The sequence below is a fragment of the Sinohyriopsis cumingii genome, chromosome 8 (assembly GCF_028554795.1).
Source record: "Sinohyriopsis cumingii isolate HCF-2022 chromosome 8, ASM2855479v2, whole genome shotgun sequence".
NCBI lineage: Eukaryota > Metazoa > Mollusca > Bivalvia > Unionida > Unionidae > Sinohyriopsis > Sinohyriopsis cumingii.
Window position 1 is genome coordinate 54,740,680 of NC_142968.1, and position 20,450 is coordinate 54,761,129.

The following is a 20,450-nucleotide window of genomic DNA, read 5'->3' on the forward strand; positions in this document are numbered from 1 at the left end:
TGTTACATAAACAAATATTTTGTTCATATTGATAGACCACCCGAACACAGCATTGTTATATCATAATCCCCTTATGCTGGTGTCTGGCCTTATTACTCTGTGCTGTAACATAACCCAAATATAATCATGCTACCTGGCTAGCTACAAACAACCACCTCTGAAGACGGGAACGGGTATGACTACAATCTACCAGACCATGGCAATTTTGCCCTTTTTGAAAAATGTACCAGAACAAATAGTTTTGCTGAAACTTCAAAGAAAACTGATTACCTTTGAATCATCAGTCGTTCTGTATATATACAAAGTAAATAAATGAAAATTATGTCACTATCCGTTTTGCGATTATTTGAAGTTGCCACAGCAACAACAAATGAGCATTTGTTTGGTCCTTTAAAGAGTGCCTTTTGCGGCGCCTTCAATAACACATGAACCTTCATCAAAGCAAGCCGAAGACCTTTGATCAAAGAAAATCGGCAACAAACTTAAATAAAAGCATTGTTTCATTTTTCATAGTGACTGGAACATATTTGTTGTGCCATGAAAGTTTCTTGTTTGCAACAAAAAGTTCATGCTTATAATAGCTACCAGTGACAGCTTAAACCTGAACTAAAGTTCTTTTGAAACAATAGATATCTGGTCATCAAGTTAGACGAAGGTGGGACATCTCGCAAGAATGTAAACCTATTTAATTTGTTCATGTTTTCATTTCCCTATGAAGAGCCTCATCCCCTTGGTAGCCTGGGCAGCATGGTAGTTGTTTTTGGCTAAGCAAAATCTAGGCTAATTTAAACACATGTACATGTAACATATAAACAACTATACAGCCACGTGCTACGTGCTACTATGATAATAAACATAGAGTGAATTATTTCGGGAAACGCGTTTGTTGACAACAGGATACAGATCAAATGACGATTACCGTTTATATATATATATATATATATATATATATATATATATATATATATATATATATATATATATTAGTTGTGTTTTCTAACGAGATTCGAATTTTCTTACATGTGATCAATTACTCAAATTCATGGATTTTTCACATGCATGTATTTTATTTAACACATTGAGGAGTGTACCACACAAATATAAGTTGCCAGTAGAAATGTGTATTTCAGACTAGTTGTCTTCATTTAATCAAAATTTCCTTTTTTTTTCTCTGCGTAAGTCCTATGGCGCTTGTACTTTTTACCTCTGTGAAACGTCACACGCAGTGAAATCAGTTTCCAAATTTTAAGGGGTTTGGGCAGTTTAGAATTTTTCTTGGAATTATATCTAATTTTATTTTACTGATTTCATATTTTTATCTTCCTATTGCTATAATCTGCCCGCATGCCTTCATAGTGTCAGCTATATATTCTGTTATTTTGTATAGAGTTCTCATTGTATATTTTCCGTCTAGGTACAGTGTATTTTCTTTTTTGTATTTCTCTCCCTTGCTTATTTCATTTATGACTCCTTTCTACAAGTTTTCCTATTTTCACCCTGTATTTTTGTATGATATTTAGTAAAAGGGGCCTTTTTGCACAGTGGACACTTTGGCGATACTGTGACAATATGCCTTCTCACTGCCACCTCTCCTGTCAACCATGCATTATGCATGTATTTGAAACAGAGGCTCTGGATTTTGAAGGACCCTAGTTTGGCCCAGTGCCCCCACGCTCTCGGCCAGTTGACATGTACATTTTCTTGTTCGATTTTACATGTGATTTTTTTGGTAATTTCTTCCCTTGTCCAATTATATGTCAGTTTCTCATTCGACTCCCATAGTTTTTTCTCATCCCTATATTTTATATTAACTCTTTTATATTCTTAAATTTTCACGGGACTTCCAATTTTTTAACCAATTTATTAATTAGATATATAGATAGTCCATTCCTTATCGTAAAACCAAACCAATAGACGTATATACCTTCCAACGATGATTTCGGTTCTGACTGTAGCTTTTTGAATCTGTTTAAAATATTTGTGCATTTGAGTATAATTGGGCTTGGTAAAGCTAGCCCACCCACACACCCCTTTCCTTTGCTCTGTAAAGTGTTTCTTGTTAATGTAGTACATTTTATAGTCCTATATGTAGTTTATTATATTATTGTCTAATTTATGTAGTATATTATTTCCATTGTCTGTTGACTTGAAGACATAATTTAGATTTGTATACATATATGTTTTGGCTACTTGGGCTCGTTCCATGAGGCATAGTGGCGTGAGTGCCCAGATATTCACATTTTTTTATATTTTCTCGTTCATTTGTTAAGTTTTCTTTCTCTTCTTCTCTTCCAAAATAGTTACCTAATGCTTTTACTCTTTCCTTAACTTGGTGAGGGGGTAATCCTGGGTGATTTTCCCGCCATATTCCTATTTTTAAAATTTCTGTCTTTTCATGATTAATTTTATATCCTGATGCCTTTCCGAATTTTTCGAATTACTTTTCCAGGTGTTTGAAGGAAGTTGGATCGCTTATGAAGTTCGTACAATCGTCCGCATGCTGTAGCATTTTTACCCCATCTTTTATGTTTGGAACTTTAATGCCATCATTCTCTTTATTTAGTTTTGCTCTTATACTTAGATTTCAATTGCTATTACGTATTATAGCATAGATAGCGGGCATCCTTGCCTTACTGATCTTTGGATATCAGTTTTCCCTGTGTTTGGTCCATTTACATGTACTCTTTAAGTTATTTTGCTGTACGAGATTTTAGTCCACTTTTGGAAATTATTTCCAAAGCCGATTTTTTAAAATACTTTCTGTATATAGTTGTGTTCTAATCTGTCAAAGGTTTTCTCCTGGTCAAAAAGTACCATAGCAACTTTTAGGCCGCATTCATTTATATAGTCTAGTATTGTTCTGGTGCTTAGGATGTTATTTTGAATGTCCATCCCTTTTGCCCCACATGTCTGATTGATATTTATTATTGTTTCCGTTTCCTTCTTCAGTCTTTCAACTAATACTTTGCTTAAAATGTTACAGTCTATATTTAGGAGGGAGATTTGCCTCCAATTTTTAAAATCCTCTCTATCTCCTTTTCCTTATATATTAACGTTATTATACCTTCTCTCATACTTTTTGTCATAGTATCGTTTCTTAATAGTAGGTTATTGAATAACCATTCTAGTATGGGTGACAACTCACCGCAGAATTTTATGTAGGAACTCCGGGGTGAGTCCATCTCCTCCTGGGGATTTTCCTTTTGTTAGTTTCCCAATGCCATATATTATTTCTTCTGTCAAGATGAAATCATCACACAAGTCATTATGTTCTGATGATATCATCTCCCATTCAATTCCCTGTCGATATTCTTATATTTTAGTATCCTCTGTTTGCCACTTGTACAGGTTGCTGTTGTATTCCTTTATATAATTTAGAATTTCATCTTTACTTGATATCGTCTCCTTTGTATTCAACTTTAGGATATTCATGCATTCCCCCCCCCCCATTTCTTCTCTCTTGTATAGACCTTCTGCTTTTTTGTATAGTCCAGTAAGTTTCACTGCCCTAATTTCCCTACCTCTATTTTCCTCTTCTATTAATTTATTTAATCTACTTATTAAATTATTATCTAATTCTGCTGTGTTTTCTTTTTGTAATTGTGTTTTTATTTCCTCTTTTTCCATTGTTTTGTTTTCCCTCCTTCATTTGGAGTAGTTTATTGCTTTCTTTTTAATATTTAGTTTTAAATTTTCTCATTCATTGAATATATCTTTATTCCCTTTATCTACAAATTTCTTCAGTTCTGTCTTTATTTCTCTCACAAAATCTTGATCTTCTAAAATCTCATTATTGAGTTTCCAATTCCCATTTGCCCCATTTGCTGTTAATTTTGATATTCAAGTCTATATATATTACTTTGTGATCTGATAATTTAAAGTTCATAATCCCTGTATCTTTACATATATCTTTGTCAAAATTTGTACAGTAAAACTTATCCAGCCTGCTACCTTTATTTGTTTTGTATTCGTACGTATATTCTCTCCTTGGCATATTTAAGAATCGATACACATCGACCAGTTTATGGGTTTTTTAGGAAGTTGTCCATCTCTGGCTTAAATCGTATATCATTTGTTGTCAGTTCTCCTGTTCGGTCAATATTATCCCCCACCCAGTTAATGTCTCCCCCTAATATCAAATTTTCCACTGAGAATTTTTCTATATATTTTGACAGTTTTTCGAAAAGATGTTGTTTTTGATACTTGTTTGCTGGCATATATATGTTTAAGAAATATACCCCCTCTATCACAACATGTATCATTGTCCCTTTGAAGTTTTCACCCTCCTCTTTCCTTTCCCAATTTAAGCCTTTCTTCTTTTTTATTAGTGTCGCTACTCCTCTCCTAGTATCCTTCCCTTTAAAATCATTTAATATTAAAATCCCATTTAATTTCTCCTCAATTAAAGCAATTAAATCCCTTGTAAAACCATTGTGAGTTTCCTGTATAAAAAGTACATCATAATCCAAGTCATTTCTCACTTTTAGTATTTTATCCTTGTTAATTCCATTAGCATTTAGTGACAATAAACGGATGTTTTTCCCTCCATTTTTGTGATCTTTGCTAGAGGTCTCCTAAGTCCCGTGTTTGCTATGTGTGTATTTGCTGTATTGTGTGAGTGCTATATATAGTTTTCATATTGGGACAGCAATAGTAGTCAAATTTTCCCAGTTTTCTTAGTAATATTTATTTTTATTATTAGATAATTTACTTTATTTATAACTTTGAATTTGGACGAGTGAGCGGTGTACTATGTATGATAAACAAAAAAGAAAGCCTATTGTTTTGTGTGCGTGGTTATGTGTGTCGCTCCTCGCATGATTTATTTCTTAAACTGGGGTGGGCTGTACTCGGGTGAGTGTCCATACTTTTTTTATTTGTATTTCTCCTGACTCGAGTCTGGCCTCCTCCTTTTATTTAGCTTATTTCTTTTTTTGAGGGGGCGGGGCACCAGACAGATGCCCCCCCATCCAAAAAAAGGTGTTTTTAAGTGTAAGTGTATCCCCCACAGATGTATTGTTTGTTTTTATTTTTAAAATAGAATTTCGATCAAATATTTAAGTTAGATTTTTGATTGGGTATTTTGAAATCCCTAGTGTTATCTATAGGGTTGTTCGTCCGAGTAGGTTTCCATCACCTAACTCGAAATCCCTTCCCTAGACTTTTATTTGACCTTGGTTAGAGGTCGCCTATATCCAATATATGCTATATGCGTGTATGCTATATTGTATGAGTGCTATATACAGTTTTCGTGTGGGGATAGCCATTTATTTCCAAATCATTCCCCGTTGTCTTAGGATCCCTATTATTCGGATCAAATTTAATTATTATATTTATTTTATTCAGATAATTTTGAATTTCGGCGAAGAAACGGTGTGATAAAGTATTTTTGAGAAACAAGCTACCTATTGTTTCATGAGTGCTGTAGTCTTTGTCGTTTTTCGCATAATTGTTTATTAATTGTGGTTGGCTGTGTTCGAGTGCGGTCCACACTGTCTTTATTTATTTGTATTTCCCCCCACTCGAGTTAGGCCGCCTCTCTTTATTTATTATTTTAATACCAAATATTCAGAGGGGGGAATAGAGGTACAGTAAGGGAGCTGTACAGTAGAAAGAGAAGGGATAGAAATAGTGATGTGTAACAGCTATTGTTTTTGTGTTATCTGTACAAGTTTCCCTTGCTGGGCTCGTTTTCCCAGGCTCTTCCATAGGCCTGTTCACTTCGCGTGGCGCCGTGTGACATAGCCCCATGGCGTCTTTGTCTCGTACTTGCCCCAAAAGAGGTCCCTGCCCCCACCCCCCCCCAAAAAAACAAATAATTGATTTCTAAGGTGTATATTTAATTTCCTATTAATAATAATAATAATAATAATAATAACTGGTGAGCAAGGAGATTTTAAAATTTCTAATATTAGTTAAATTAAGGTCTTTGTATTAGGAGATTAAATTGAAGGAATAATCGTACTTCACATCTAGTTTGGTTTCAAATTTCTTTTAGATTTAATACGTTTAAGGTTATCTAATCCCATTTGATTGTTCCGTTACCCTCTGGGTCAGATGGCCTCGGAGTCGGGGGCCAGGATTGGGGGCTCCAGTCTGGTTTCGGTGACATCCTTAAGGGGTGTCATATAGAGCGCCCCCCTCCCGTTCCCTTTCTCCTCACTCCAGGCTCCAGGTTGCGAAGACCCCAAATGGGCTAATCAATTAGATTAAAATATTTTACTTTGATTGAGTATTATTTTTTGATTGTTATGATTTGGCCACATGCCATCATTGTTTAAATAATAAAGTCTGTATTTTTTCTGATTAGGTTTTTGTCGAAGTTACCATCTAAATATAGGATTTGATTTTTATTTAGTTTATTGGCCAAAATCTCCAAAAGGGTTTAAATTTGGCTATACAGTACGGTAGTTGTATAATTGTTAGAGAAAAATAGAAGATTTACTAGATTAAAATACCTAAACCCTGTGTTTTTGTTTATGTTTGCGTGTGTGCAAGTGTTCCAAATGGGGTGTTTTTCTTAGGCTCTTTCATGGGCCCGTCCACTCGGCGTGGCGCCATTTGACATAGCCCCATGACGTCATTACCTCTTACTTTCCCCATACGGGTACCCTGTCCCATCCCTCTTTAAATTGGAGAAAGAAGGAAAATGCTTTTTGCTACAGATGTTAGTAAATTATTCATTTTAAAATATGAAAACCTAACTGCTCAGACTGCTTAACTGAATTTCCAAATAGCTTAAAATTTTAACAGTAGATTACATTTATTTATTTATAGAGTTACCACCTCCCAGTTAAAAGGTGTGGGGCCGAGGTTTCAGCCCGTATTTGCGTTAACGCCCTTAATGAGCGTTTTACCGAGGCCCCTTTCCCACCTCTGTCCGCTGGTTGGTCGCTAATACTTCCTTTTAGGGAAAAAAAATATAAAAAAATAAAAAATTTAAGTAATTTAAGGATTCGAGGTTATTAGATATCTTTTATGCTGCAATTGTTATTTTTTATTGCTAATTAATCTTTCATATATCAAAACTTCCTCGGTACTTCTAGTTTCTTACTGTGATTGTTGTTTTTGTATATATCTTGCCTATTTCTAACTGAAAAACCATACCAATTTATGTAGAGAGCCTCCCACGGTGTGTCGGGTTGAGCATTCAAAGGTTTAAACCTGGTTATTATATTTGCATCTTTTCTTATAATGGGGCTCGGTAGTGCTAGACCCCCTTTTGTTTTGGCCCTATATAAGGTTGATTTTTTTCACATAGTGGGTTTTAAAATTACAAATATAATCAATGATTTCATTATCTGTTTTATCTAAAACATAATTTCCTATGTCAATCGAATTTAAAAGATAATTCAGATTGGAGTACATATATGTTTTAGCAACATGTACACACTCCATTATGTATACTGGCGTCAGTGCCCAGATCTGTTTATTTTTTATATCATCGTAGATACCTTTTTGCAGTTTTCAGTTTTCTTTCTCTTCATTCTTTCCAAAGAAGACTCCTAACGCTTTGACCTTTTCTCTAATTAGGTGGGTAGTCCCGGGTCATTACCCCTCCAGTTTCTTATTTTAAGAATTTCCGTTTTATCATGGTTAATTTTGGACCCAGAGGCTTTTCCAAATGATTCATATTCCTTCACTAACTGTTTAAAGGAAGATGGGTCTTTAATGAAGATCGCGCAATTATCAGCATGTTCGAGCATCTTGAATACTTCTTTTAGATTGGGAATCTTTAGTCCTTCAATCTTTTTATTAGTTCGTATTTTTATACTTAGGGTTTCAATTGCCATTACATATAATAGCATTGACAGTGAGCATCCTTGCCTCAATGACCTCTGTATTACAAATTTGTCCGTAACAGCACCGTTAACCTGTACTCTTGTAGTTATTTTGTTATACAGGATTTCGGTCCATTTTTTGAAAATTAATCCAAATCCAATTTTTTAAAATAGTTTCTGCATGAAGTTGTGTTCCAATCTGTTGAAAGCTTTTTCTTGATCAAAAAGTACCATAGTACATTTTTGCCCTGTTTCATTTATGTAGTCGATTATTGTACTTCTGTTTAAAATGTTATTTGAAATGTTTCTCCCTTTCCCTCCACATGTCTGGTTGATGTTTATAATATCATCCATACATTTTTTCATTCTATTAGCTAACATTTTACTTAGAATTTTGTAATCCATATTCAGGAGGGAGAGGGACCTCCAGTTTTTTAAGTTCCTCTCTATTTCCTTTCCACTTGTAGATTATAGTTATTAGCCCTTCCCGCATGGAATTAGACATTGCTTCGTTGTATAAAATTATATTATTGTATAATCCTTCAAGAATCGGCGCTAACTCACTTTAGAATTTTTTATAGAATTCCGCAGAGAGTCCATCTCTCCCTGGTGATTTGCCTTTCTCTAATTGTTTTATGGTATTATTTATCTCTTCGCTATAAACGAGATCATCACACAAGTCCTTGTGTTCTGATGATATTGTATCACAATGTATTTCATTTCAATATTCTATAATCGTATTTGGTTCTATATCCTGTTTAGTATATAGGTTTTCATATCAGTCTCTTATTACTCTTAATATTTCTCTCTTATCACTTATTTCCTTGCCATTGTCTATTAGCTTCTCAAGTCGTTTATCACCCCCTCTCCTCAGTTCCTCCCTTTTATGTAATCCTTCAGTCTTTTTGTAAATGTTATTATATTTCCCTGCTCTTAATTTTATTCACATATTTTCCTCTTCTAAAATTTGTTTTTAGTCTTTCGTTATAATTTTTCCTAATATCATCGGTTAGATGTTTTTTATAATTGTGCTTCAGTTTCATCCTTCTCCATGTTTTGCATGCTTTTCCTTCTGTTTGAATGATACATTGCTATATCCTTAATGTGAATTTTCAGATTATCCCAATCAGATATAACATTCGTTATTTGGTCCCTCCCTAGGTTATTTAATTTTTCCAATTCCCTTCTAATTTCTTTAACAAAGTCTTCTGTCTCTAATATTGCATTATTTAATTTCAAAACCCCTTTCCCCCCATTTCTTTAAATTATTTATCTTCATTTCCAGATTTATGAGTTTGTGGTCCGAAATTTTGAAATCCCATATTTCTGCTTTTTGCATGCATCATTTTGAAAATTTGTCACATAAAATTTGTCTAATCTGCTTGCTCCATATTTGTATTCTTGTGTGTATTCTGTTTTAATTAGATTGAGTCTTCTATATATATCTATTAACTTATGGTCCCCCAGTAAATTTTCCATGATTCCTTTTGAACTGTAGTCATTGGTTGATAAACCTCCTATTCTATCAACACTTTCCCTTATCCAGTTGAAATCCCCTCCTGTTATTAGTGAATCCAAAGTATAATCATTTAAATATTTGCTCAGGTTTTGGGTACATTCATGTCTCTTGTATCGCGTAGCGGGGCAGTAGACGTTTACGATATGCAATTTGTTTAGTATTATATGTATCATCCTTCCTTTTAAGCTAGCCATTTCATTTACTCTCTCCCAGTTAGTCCCTTTATTATTTTTAATAATTACTGCAACTCCTCATCTTATGTCATCATTTTGGAGTAATTAATAATAACTACTGCGTTCGTTTTATCTTCCACTATACTTTTTAACTCGTCAGTAAAATTGTTATGAGTTTCCTGTAGTTGAATGACGTCAAATTGTGTTAACTTAATTAGTTTGTCTATTTTATCCTTATCTAAACCATTTGTATTTATTGAGGCAATAGGGAAGTTTGTTCCATCCATTTTTAAATCCTTCAGGTGGCCGCATTCTTCGAGACTTACTGTTAATTCAATATTTCGTTATTTATTATTTATTGTTTTGTTAATTGATTATATTTGTGTGGTTTGGTTGCTGGAGGCCTCTAACCCAACCCCCCATTGGCCTCTCATTCAGAGTTTTATACTGTTTTGATTGTATTTTCAGTTTTGTCTGTCATCACTATAAACTGCCACATTGCAGACATCGTAGCGATATGACTGAAAAAGTGTTAAAGCTACGTAAAAAATTCAAATCACATCACATCACATCACATCAGTTTTGTCTGTCACTTCGGTGTGTTTGTCCAGTGTCCATTTCCGTTTCCGTGTCCGTTTCTGATAATTCTATCTTATATCTAGTATGAGAGTCAATATCTTCGTCATCTTTCTCCTGATTTTCATCGCTCGTGTCAATTTCATCGTCGCTAGTGTCACTTAGGCATTTTTCTTTTTTTGGGGGAGCAGTTGTTCCTATCCTCCCCCCCCCCCCGGGGAAATCTCCTCATTCGGCGTCGTGTTTCCACTTTGTGGTGACGCCGACATACATTTCCTTAATTTCCTTTTCATTCTTGTGGCAGGTATTAAGGTGGAGGTTAGGGGCTTCAGACCATGTCGGTCTCTTGGTCCCTCCTCCACTCCCTCTCCCCCTCATTTGTTTTCCTTTCTTCTTCCATAAGTGCTTGGAATCTGTTTGTCAATTTTATTGGGTTGCTAGTTATGGAAGTTTCTTTGGCTGTTTTGTATGGTGTTAAGAAGTGTGCCCATTCGTGAATCGATTGTTGTTCTTCCCTTATTTCTGTCTCATTAAAATCGGGCAGATGAGGAGGAATTTCCTTGTTTGTATTACCTCCGTTTCTTATCTGTTTTAGAGTCTTATAATATCCTCCTGCATTTCTCCTCGCTCTTGCGCTGCTTGGTCTATGTCAGCCTCTTGCGCATTTCCATTCTTTCATTTGCGTATAGACTCTTACATTTTCTTGCTTCATGACCAATCTGTCTACATCTAGTACAGGGTCTTTCTTTTTCACTTACCCTGTACCAGGATTTGAGACGGAAACCCAAGACGTAGAAGAATATAGGAATTCTCTTTGCGTCTTGTTTCATGACTGTTATAATCCTGCTTCCTGTTTTTTTACACTATTGAAACCATATACGGTAGCCATTTTATTGTTCCTCACTATTACTTGGAACTTTTCTTCTATTTTCTCTACAATTTCATTGGTGCTAATTTCAAGGGGGAGGCCAGATATGTGAATCCTCAACCTCGCGTACTATTGGTTCACTTCGTGAAACTTCTGCCCTGTTTCCTCTAACCTCTATGAAATTTTCTTTTATGAGCCGGGACTAGGGGTTTTGGAGGTAGAGAGTAAACTTGTTAGGTCCCGCATTTTGTAACCCGTCAATTTCATGAATCTATTTCAACCTATGTGCCGTTAAGATTTCAGCTTGTCTTGGACAATTTTCAATTTTACCGAAATCTAGCGTTTGGCATCCTTCAGGGTGATAAGCTATCAATTGCTGTTTTCCCTCTGGCCCCTCTAGCCTAGTTTGGAAATAATTCCGTAACTTTGTGCGCCCCTGGTGTTGTTCCAGTTGTGCACCCGCTTGAAGGTCAGCGGCAATTGTGTAAGATTAAATGAGTTGTACTCGCTAGAAAATGGATTTGAGTGAGCAGATCTCACTCCACTAATACAAAACTGTTGAATTGCAAATGTGCTACAACAAAACAAGTTTAAAGGGGAAGAAAGGAAAACCTTATTTAAAATTCAAAATAATGGAAAACTAAACAACAAAGAAAAACCTTAACCATGTCTCTTGTAACTGTACAAGATACGACCAAGGCAATGTTAGGAAATTGAAGGCAAACCCTTCAAAATGTCCTACATTAAGAATTTTTTTCTCAAAATGTAAGGTGCAAAAGGTGCAAAAAAACGTCAAATGTGGAAATGTACAAATGTGTGATGTGCACTTACGAACACATCCGGTTGATTTTCTTGCGGTTTGCTTGGTGCATACCATTCTGTAGTTTCAAGTTGATATACAGCGCACAAAAAGTACGTCTGCTCTCCTCGAAGTACAGGTAAATCTCGAATTTCCGACACGTCTGTCTCTGTCTCTCTCGGTCTCTCAAAATTCAGCCGTGACGACCAGACCTAACCGCAGTTCCATCCCAAGCATTAGTCTGTTCCTAGTGACATGCTCCTCGCTAGAAGGTTTCCAGACATTGTTCTTGCCTTGGGTGGCAGGGTCCAGTTTCGTATATTAAACCGCTGGCAAATTTCGTAACTTAAGGCTATGGTGTGACATTTTCAGGTATTATTGTTTACTTTTTAAAGATATGGATATATTTGTGAAGTAGGTGTTTCGGGCTTGTGTTCTTGAAATTGATGTCAGGCATGTACACCTTCCATAGCTACTCTGCAGTATGCTGATAGTGAAATACCAATAGTTGACTAGGAAGAAGAGCTAGCTTCCCATAACAGTAAAGACATGGGATTGGGGAAAGAAGAATATTTCAAAAACGACTTGGATAACAACTATTTTCAATTGCATCAGGCTGTTTAGTACACACTGTTTTGCAGAATTGTCATCTAGGGAAAGGGCTAGTGTTTGCACTGTGATCATCACATGGTGTCAAAAATGACCTTCGGACATGAAAATTGCCGGTAGAAATTTGGGGTTGTGTGCACATTTCTTTTCTGCTATGAACTGCCATTGACTTCTCTGGTCAAGTGGATAATATTTTTATGCTTTGTTTTAATATAGGTATCTAAAAATATGGACCTTTTGTTTACCTCACTTGTGTATCTGATTTTTTATGATTTGTTGTACTAGGTCGCTGATTGCGGCATTAAATTTGTACATAAAATCTGTCCCCTGCTCCCTTGGAATGATGCTGCTTTCCACGCATGTGTCAGCAATTTAAACAAAAGGCCAATAATAGAGGTATACATAGATGTTCTGTTCTGGCAGGGACAATTACTAAAATGTGAGTGCTCTGAATTATTTAATGCCATGGGTCAAAAGAAGAGTATTTTTACTTAACATCTGGGGGCCCCGAGTGGCCGAGTGGTCTAAAGCGCTCTCCGTTACGGATCACTGCCATCTCACCTCTGTCTGCGTGGGTTCGAGTCCAAGGCTCGGCTAGCGTGGGTACGTGGGAAAGCCCGTCAGTAGCTTCTCGTGGGTCGGTGGTTCTTCCCTGGGTTTTTCAGGGTTCTTCCTCCACCATTAATACTGGCCGCCATGTATAGCCTATCGTGTGCTGAAAAATGGCGTTAAACCCTACAACAACAACAACAACTTAACATCTGCATACCAAGGTCAGTCGAAATACATTTATTAATTATTACCGAGCGTTCGATAGTCAGAACTTATGGCGAGGTCAAAACAGCGTAAAATTTAAGTAGGGAACACGGCCCGACAACGTTAGTCTCTGATGTCAGAAGAAAAAAAAGCAGAGACCTACTGTACTTGTTAGTCAAAAGGCTGCGAAACTCGCATTATTTTTGCTCTGTATAACTGCAAATATCATATTAGTATTATATCTTACTGAACTGAATGTACATTCAATTCATGAGAATACCTGAAGTTGTAAAATTATTTTATTTATTTTTTCGCACCAAGGATGTTTAAATTTGCCTTCAGTTTGATTCGCATCCGGGAAGCACGTGTCGGGTATCCTGTATCTTCTGCTAAAAGGGGTCTCCCTAAACACAGTTATGTACGGTAATGGACAGTAATGGACACTAATGGGGTCAAAAATACAATATTGCGAAAGAAATTATAGTAATGTACATTAAATATTATATTTTTTATAGTACGGACTTAAATACATAAATCATAAATAACAAATGTGGTTGTTATGTTGTTTTATTAGTGCTCATAATAAGCTTTAGTTAAATGGAACAACTCTCTCTCTCTCACACTATATATACATATATATATATATATATATATATATATATATATAGTATGTACGCTGTATCAATGATATACCACGAGATGTATAAATTTTTCATTAAATGGAAACGATGCTTGCTCGAGTTTCCTTTTAATGAAAAATTTATACAACGAGTGGTAGATCATTTATATAACGTACTTACTATACATATATTTTATTTATACCACATACAAGTTTTCATTTTATATGGGAGATAAAACTGACGGCCATAAACAGTACACTCTAGCGGAGTGAACTCTTCACAACCCCTTGCGTATATGTACGCTCAAAGAAGAAGCTCTGTAGTGATTCATAATTTCCTGTACACTTCATTCATATTAATTCCTATATGTTTCCTTTAGCAATAATCAATGAAATGAAAACACAAGGCTGATAGTTAACATTCAAAAGAATTTTAATAATGTGCATGCAAAAATTGAATTTGCAGCGTTTGTTGTCATCAACAGGAACAAGAGGTAATTAACCAATTTAACCGTAACCACGTTTCATTGATATAATTTATGTCCATATTTCGCTATTCCTACTGACTGTCAGTGTCACTTTCAATAATTCTCCTACGTTTCCGCTGTGTGGGCCCTGTTTGAAAATTCGCCTGTTGAAAGAAGTTGACCCAGTTAGGGATCTCGTTCACGTTTTGCGGGAGGTTCATAACAAACATATTTTGTATAGTGATGTTTGATCCGTAGAATGGGTTGCTGATAATTTGATTCTTTTGAATATTACACATTTGGAAACTTGATATAATACAGTCTGTTGCTGTGCAGTTGGATATTTCTTTGTTGTGGTGGTGGGGGTTGACGGCATCGTTACTTGGGTGGCCGGTGTTGCTCAGGTAATTGGAGTACGTCTGTTGTTGTTTGTCACTAATGTTTGAGTAGATGTTTATAGACTGTACATTTACGTGGCCTGAAACTTGCATGATAACAGTTGGGGGAATATTTTTGACTCTTAATTTCTGAATTAAGTACTCTCGGCTACTTGTGTTTGTTATTTTTCTTTCTTTCTGTAATATTTGCCTTTTCTTTCATTTTTTTTCATGATGCATCCAAGTTTGTTAATTCCAACGACTTGTTTCCTAAACCATTTTGGGTTTGTCGCTTAGATTGGCATAGTGTTGGGCGCAATATAGAAAGGATCTTCATGTTGACAGAAGTATGCTGGTCTTAGCTCAGCATACCGTTTGTAGATAGCAAGTGGATCTCTCTCTTTGTTGTTTTTTGTTTTCATACATCTTAGGATTAATATCCCTGATATCCTTTACATTGTCTCCTGTTCTTGTTTTTATCTGCCTTTCATTGAGTTCACGATACTCACATCCCCCCATTTCAGATTGTAATGTTCAGTCACTCCTCTCAAACCAAAATGCACAGAGTTGTTAAACTACAGTGTGTTAACAATGACTTCATGTGTTTCCATCCCCATTAGTTGTTTGCTTTACAATGCATTTATTTCTTCGTCTGTGATCGGTTGACTCCGATTGGGTTTATTTCCTTTTCCTTTAGATTTTAAATCTTTTTGCCTAGCCCGAAGAGCTTTCCTTGTTAATGCAAAATTTGTGTCATTTCCTCTCATGATTGTACTTGCATAATATTTTGTTTTAAGGCGGCGATCAATGGAGCTGATGATGCTTCTTAAACTCAGATCCACCTTTTCTCCGAACACTGAGTATAAAACCAGCCAGGTGCTGATCCAATTCAGATGGGTGTATCTTGTATAAATTTCTGAAATCATTTTTTGACTGCAAGAATTATGTCACTAGCCTTACATCAAAAAGTGCATTCTGCTTTCTTTCTATAAATTTCAGAGTATCATCAGGCTCATGGTGTATAAATCTGTCTTCCCTAACACATTGATCATTTTCATGTATATATGTCTCAGCCATGTCTCTATCAAACTCTCCAGTTAACTTACAGATTAGTAGATTAATTGTTTCTTCATAATCTTGCTCCTTATCTGCTGTCATTGTTTTCTTTTTTCCACAGAGCTGCAGTGTTTGATTTTTGCCAGAGGGAGAGACTGGAAACAGCAGTGATGACAGAGATGGCAGCAGACGACACAGGGTTGAGCTCAATAATATTTATTTCCTGGATTGAGCATGGTTGTTTTCTTTTTCGGAAGGGGGGGGGGGTTGTATAAAAATGTCAGTTTCTAAACAAATATTTTACATGAAAATCATTTTCTTGTTTTTTTTTCCTTTTTAAATGCAATATTCCAAGAAATTCGTATCCATGTTTAGAGAGTATAATAGCTATAAAAACATGTTCATTATACGTATTAATATGCCATGGGCAAATCACGATTTGATATACCAATAATTATGGTATATCAAGTTGCTTTATACCAACACTTTAAATGCCATGTTATTTTTAATGTGTGTGTGTGTGTGTACACACACACACACACACACACACACACACACACGCACTCATATATATATATATATATATATATATATATATATATATATATATATATGAGTGTGTGTGTGTGTGTACACACACACATTAAAAATAACATGGCATTTAAACTGTTGGTATAAAGCAAATTGGTATATAACATTGTGATCCGCCCATGGCGCAATAATACAAATATATAAAGATTCTTTCAACCGCAGGTCTTTAGATCAATGATGAATTTCTGCTCATTCATTTATCATAAATGACATATGAAATAAGCGATATAAAGTATTAATAGTCCCTGTTTTCTAAATGATATTAAAATGGTACACAATTTCATAGGAATAATTTCTTTTTTCCTTTCCCCTATCATGCGTAAATGACAAAATGGACCTATGAATGATGGCAATGTTATTCAAGCCTTCCAGAGGAGGAGGAGGAGGTGGAGAGAGAGAGAAAGAAAGAGAGAGAGAGAGAATTCTATAGTCTTTAGAAATGTTAATGAATGCAGAATAATAACTTAGGTGAACTGTCAATATATTAAAATATTTTAATTACCTCTTGTTGGATATGGGTATGTGAGAAAGCTTGCCAGTAGCTTCTCGAGGGTCAGTGGTTCTTTCCGGGGATTTCCAGGGCCTTCCTCCACCATTAATACTGGCCGATATGTATAGCCTATCGTGTGCTGAAAAATGGCGTTAAACCCTACAACAGCAACAACAACAACAACAGCAACAACCTCTTTTTGGTTCGTCATTTCACTTAGTTTCTATTCCACTAATTTCCATACGCCAGTATGTGAATTCCTGACAGTACAGGTATAGTGTATAAGAAGCAAACAGTGTTTGCAGTGCACACATTTCTTCATAAAAAAACAACATTTTTCATGTTTAAATCATGAGTGTGTCCCATATTTATTTAATAAATGTGAATAAAATAGAAACTGAAAAAGAAAACAATCAACTTATCAATTTGCATCTGTGATTGTGAATAACAAAAACAATCGTAGAACTACATTTTGTAGCGGACACACTCGCAGAGATGTGAGTTCATTCATTCACTCGGTCAATAGACAGTTGCTAGGAGCATATCGTAACTCCTTTCAAAGTGCAAATATGTGTATTTGTATGTGATATAAATAAAATATATGTATAGTATGTACGCTGTATCAATGATATACCACTCATTGTATAAATTTTTCATTAAAAGGAAACTCGGACAAGCCTCGTTTCCTTTAAATGAAAAATTTATACATCTCGTGGTATATCATTGATACAGCGTACATACTATGCATATATTCTCTCTCTCTCTCTCTCTCTCTCTCTCTCTCTCTCTCTATATATATATATATATATATATATATATATAATGGCTCATCGATTTCTAGGTCAATACAAATTTTTTACAGTATCAGCAACAAGCTGAAAAAACTCGTTGAAACATAATAAAGTTTAAGGTTTATATCCTGTAAAAACAGTCATGTAAAGTTTTACAAACATAACCGTTTTCTGTATTATTTGTTTGTCTTGTCTATGTTTTGCATTTGCCTTTGAAAAAGACTCATTAATGAGTCGAAAGCGCCGAGGCTGGTTAGATACTAGTTTCGCACTGTTCGTTGTCAGTTTATTGCATACATATATATATATATATATATATATATATATATATATATATATATATATATATATATACACACAACCTTGATTTTGGCTTCGGAAACTCGAGGACGGATCAAAAGATACTTCTAAAATCTATTTTATTGATTTCGTTTAAAAATGCACCATACTTTAAATTTAAACAAGAGTGATGAAATAACTATAGAAAATTGTGCCTTTGATTTTGTTCTTTTTATTTATTTTATTTTTTCGTCTTAAAACCGCTCCAGTGGCCTAGTGGTTAGAGCGTCCGCCTCGGATGCGGGAGGTCATGGGTTCGATCACCGGCCGAATCATACCAAAGACTTACTTAAATTATACGAACAGCTGCCTCGCTTGGCGCTCAGCATTAAGAAGCTAGTGTTAGGACTGGTCGGCCTGGTGTCAGAATAAAGAGACTGGATGGGAAATCATGTACATGTCTGCGGCATGATGCCCCAGTGCTAGACATCACTACGTATTGCCACATTGCAGACATTGTAGCAATATGAAGGAAAACTTGTTAAAGCTACGTTAAAAAGTCCAAATCACACATTTTTGTCTTAAACTTTCTTGTAACTTTGGAGTTTGTTATTAATGGTATTGATATTTTTGATTGACTAATTTTCCATGCATCATGTTTTGTCGATATTTTGCAATAATACTAGCTAAATTCATCAGAATATTGTCTGACGATAGTCAGCCCAAGATGTGACTATGTAACTACCTCATATTGACTGCACTTAGATTCTGCGTTTCGCACTTGGCGTTTTTTGATGGTGTTCAGGACACTTCTGTCCGCTTTCTTCTACTTTTTCGGCCACCTGAAGGAGTTTTTGTTGCAGTTCTTCTGCCATCTGTTGAGCAAATCTTATTTAGATGGTCATTACCGCAGTCAGTGGGAAATCTTGGTTGTTTTCTTATCCTGTTGTTATTCCGTCGTTCACTGTCAACAAGGTGGTTCAAATATTTTTAACCTAGGCGATAACTGCCCATGTTTCTTAGAAAACGACAGCACTATTTCTTTACAGTAGTCACCAAGTCCTGAAGCAGTTTGACAAATTTTGGTAAAACAATATATCAACACAGTCATTTTGGAGTTTATGACGTCCGTTGAAATAGGTGCTCCACCTGAATGTAACGTATCCAGCATGCTGAATTGATCATTCCAATTAGTTCTCTTTATTATTAGTATTCATTATCTTAAATCTTGTTAAATTACTGGGGCCCCGAGTGGCGATCTCCGTCACGGATCACTGCCATTTCACCTCTGTCTGCGTGTGTTCGAGTCTCGGGCTCGGCAAATGTGGATATGTGAGAAAGCTTGCCAGTATCTTCTCGTGGGTCGGTGGTTCTTTCCGGGGTTTTCCCGGTTCTTCCCCCACCATTAATACTGGTCGCCATGTATAGCCTATCTTGTGCTGAAAAATGGCGTTAAACCCTATAACAACAACAACTTGTTAAATTACTAAGTATCAATACTTGCGATTTTTATTGATACAGCGTTAAAACCCAAACTGGACAGTAGTGTTATTTACTACTGCATTACCTGTAAAGCCCCCTGTTAAATATGAATATATGATGTCCCCTCCACCATTCCCCTCATGAAAGTATCAATCCCGAATGTGATGTATATTCATTTTTCTACAGACATAAACACGTTTCTTATTCAGACTGACTGGATACAGTTCTGACAATGCTAACGTTATGGTCATTAAGAACAAATCAGTTCTGACTAGGATTCGCTCAATGAATCCAGCGGGGAAGTTTGAATAACAGTACCATCCAGTCTCAAGTATAAAAAGGAACGCTAGACTAATGAAGCTTGTATTACCTTGAAGGCCACTGCCAACTATTGACAGCAGAAAAGACTGCATCTAATTAAACACACATTTTGCTTGTAACAGGCTTGAAACCGAATGGATGCATGGATTGAAAGATAACGTAACACAATGTATGAGAGTTTATGAAACAAAAAAAGAAATAATGTTCAATACAACACATACTCAAATTGACTTCCAAACCCACCCAATACATACAATATACGACTACCATACTAAACTTGTTACCAATTCATATATGTATTAAAAAATATGAATATGGTTCTTACAACCACAATATGCGCAATGAAAAGAATACGATGTACAGAGCCAGACGATACAAAGGAATGAACACAAGTACAATTCACATAATCGTACAAAATAAAATAAGTCTGGTTCAGAACCATATGATGCCAGTGAAAATAAGTATGATTCACACAATCATATGATACAGAGAAAAATATGTATGGTTCACACAACCATATGATACAATGAAAAATTGGTACGGTTCACACAACCATATGCCACAAAGCAAATTAAGTAAGGTTCACACAACCATATGCCACATAGCAAATTAAGTAAGGTTCAAACAACCATATGCCACAAAGCAAATTAAGTAAGGTTCACACAACCATGTGATACAATACAAATTAAATATGGTTGACAACCATGTGTCCTTGTAAACATTGTGCAACGTAATGGTTCTTATTCAGGAATTGAGAATTTTTATCATAATTCCTCGTCCTTCTCCAGTATTATACGTCCCTATTCAACAATTTCCATCATGAAACAGATACAATGCCGGTTGAAATGGTCTCACTGCCACACTACAGATCATAGCCTCACCATCCTGGTTAGTCC

General features: G+C 35.6%; 1 protein-coding gene and 1 long non-coding RNA gene across 5 annotated transcripts in view; one reads left to right on the top strand and one right to left on the bottom strand.

The window, feature by feature from the left end:
- The window catches only part of LOC149793553 (uncharacterized), a 278,258-nt gene that overhangs the window by 108,033 nt on the left and 149,775 nt on the right, over positions 1-20,450 (bottom strand). The window lies entirely within an intron of this gene.
- Positions 1-20,450, top strand: part of LOC149793556 (uncharacterized) — a 68,387-nt gene that overhangs the window by 47,046 nt on the left and 891 nt on the right. For all 4 annotated transcript variants that reach the window (XR_016422849.1, XR_016422847.1, XR_016422848.1 and 1 more), the window contains one exon: positions 15,722-15,799. This is a non-coding gene — a long non-coding RNA (uncharacterized LOC149793556). The remainder of the gene's footprint in view (positions 1-15,721; positions 15,800-20,450) is intronic.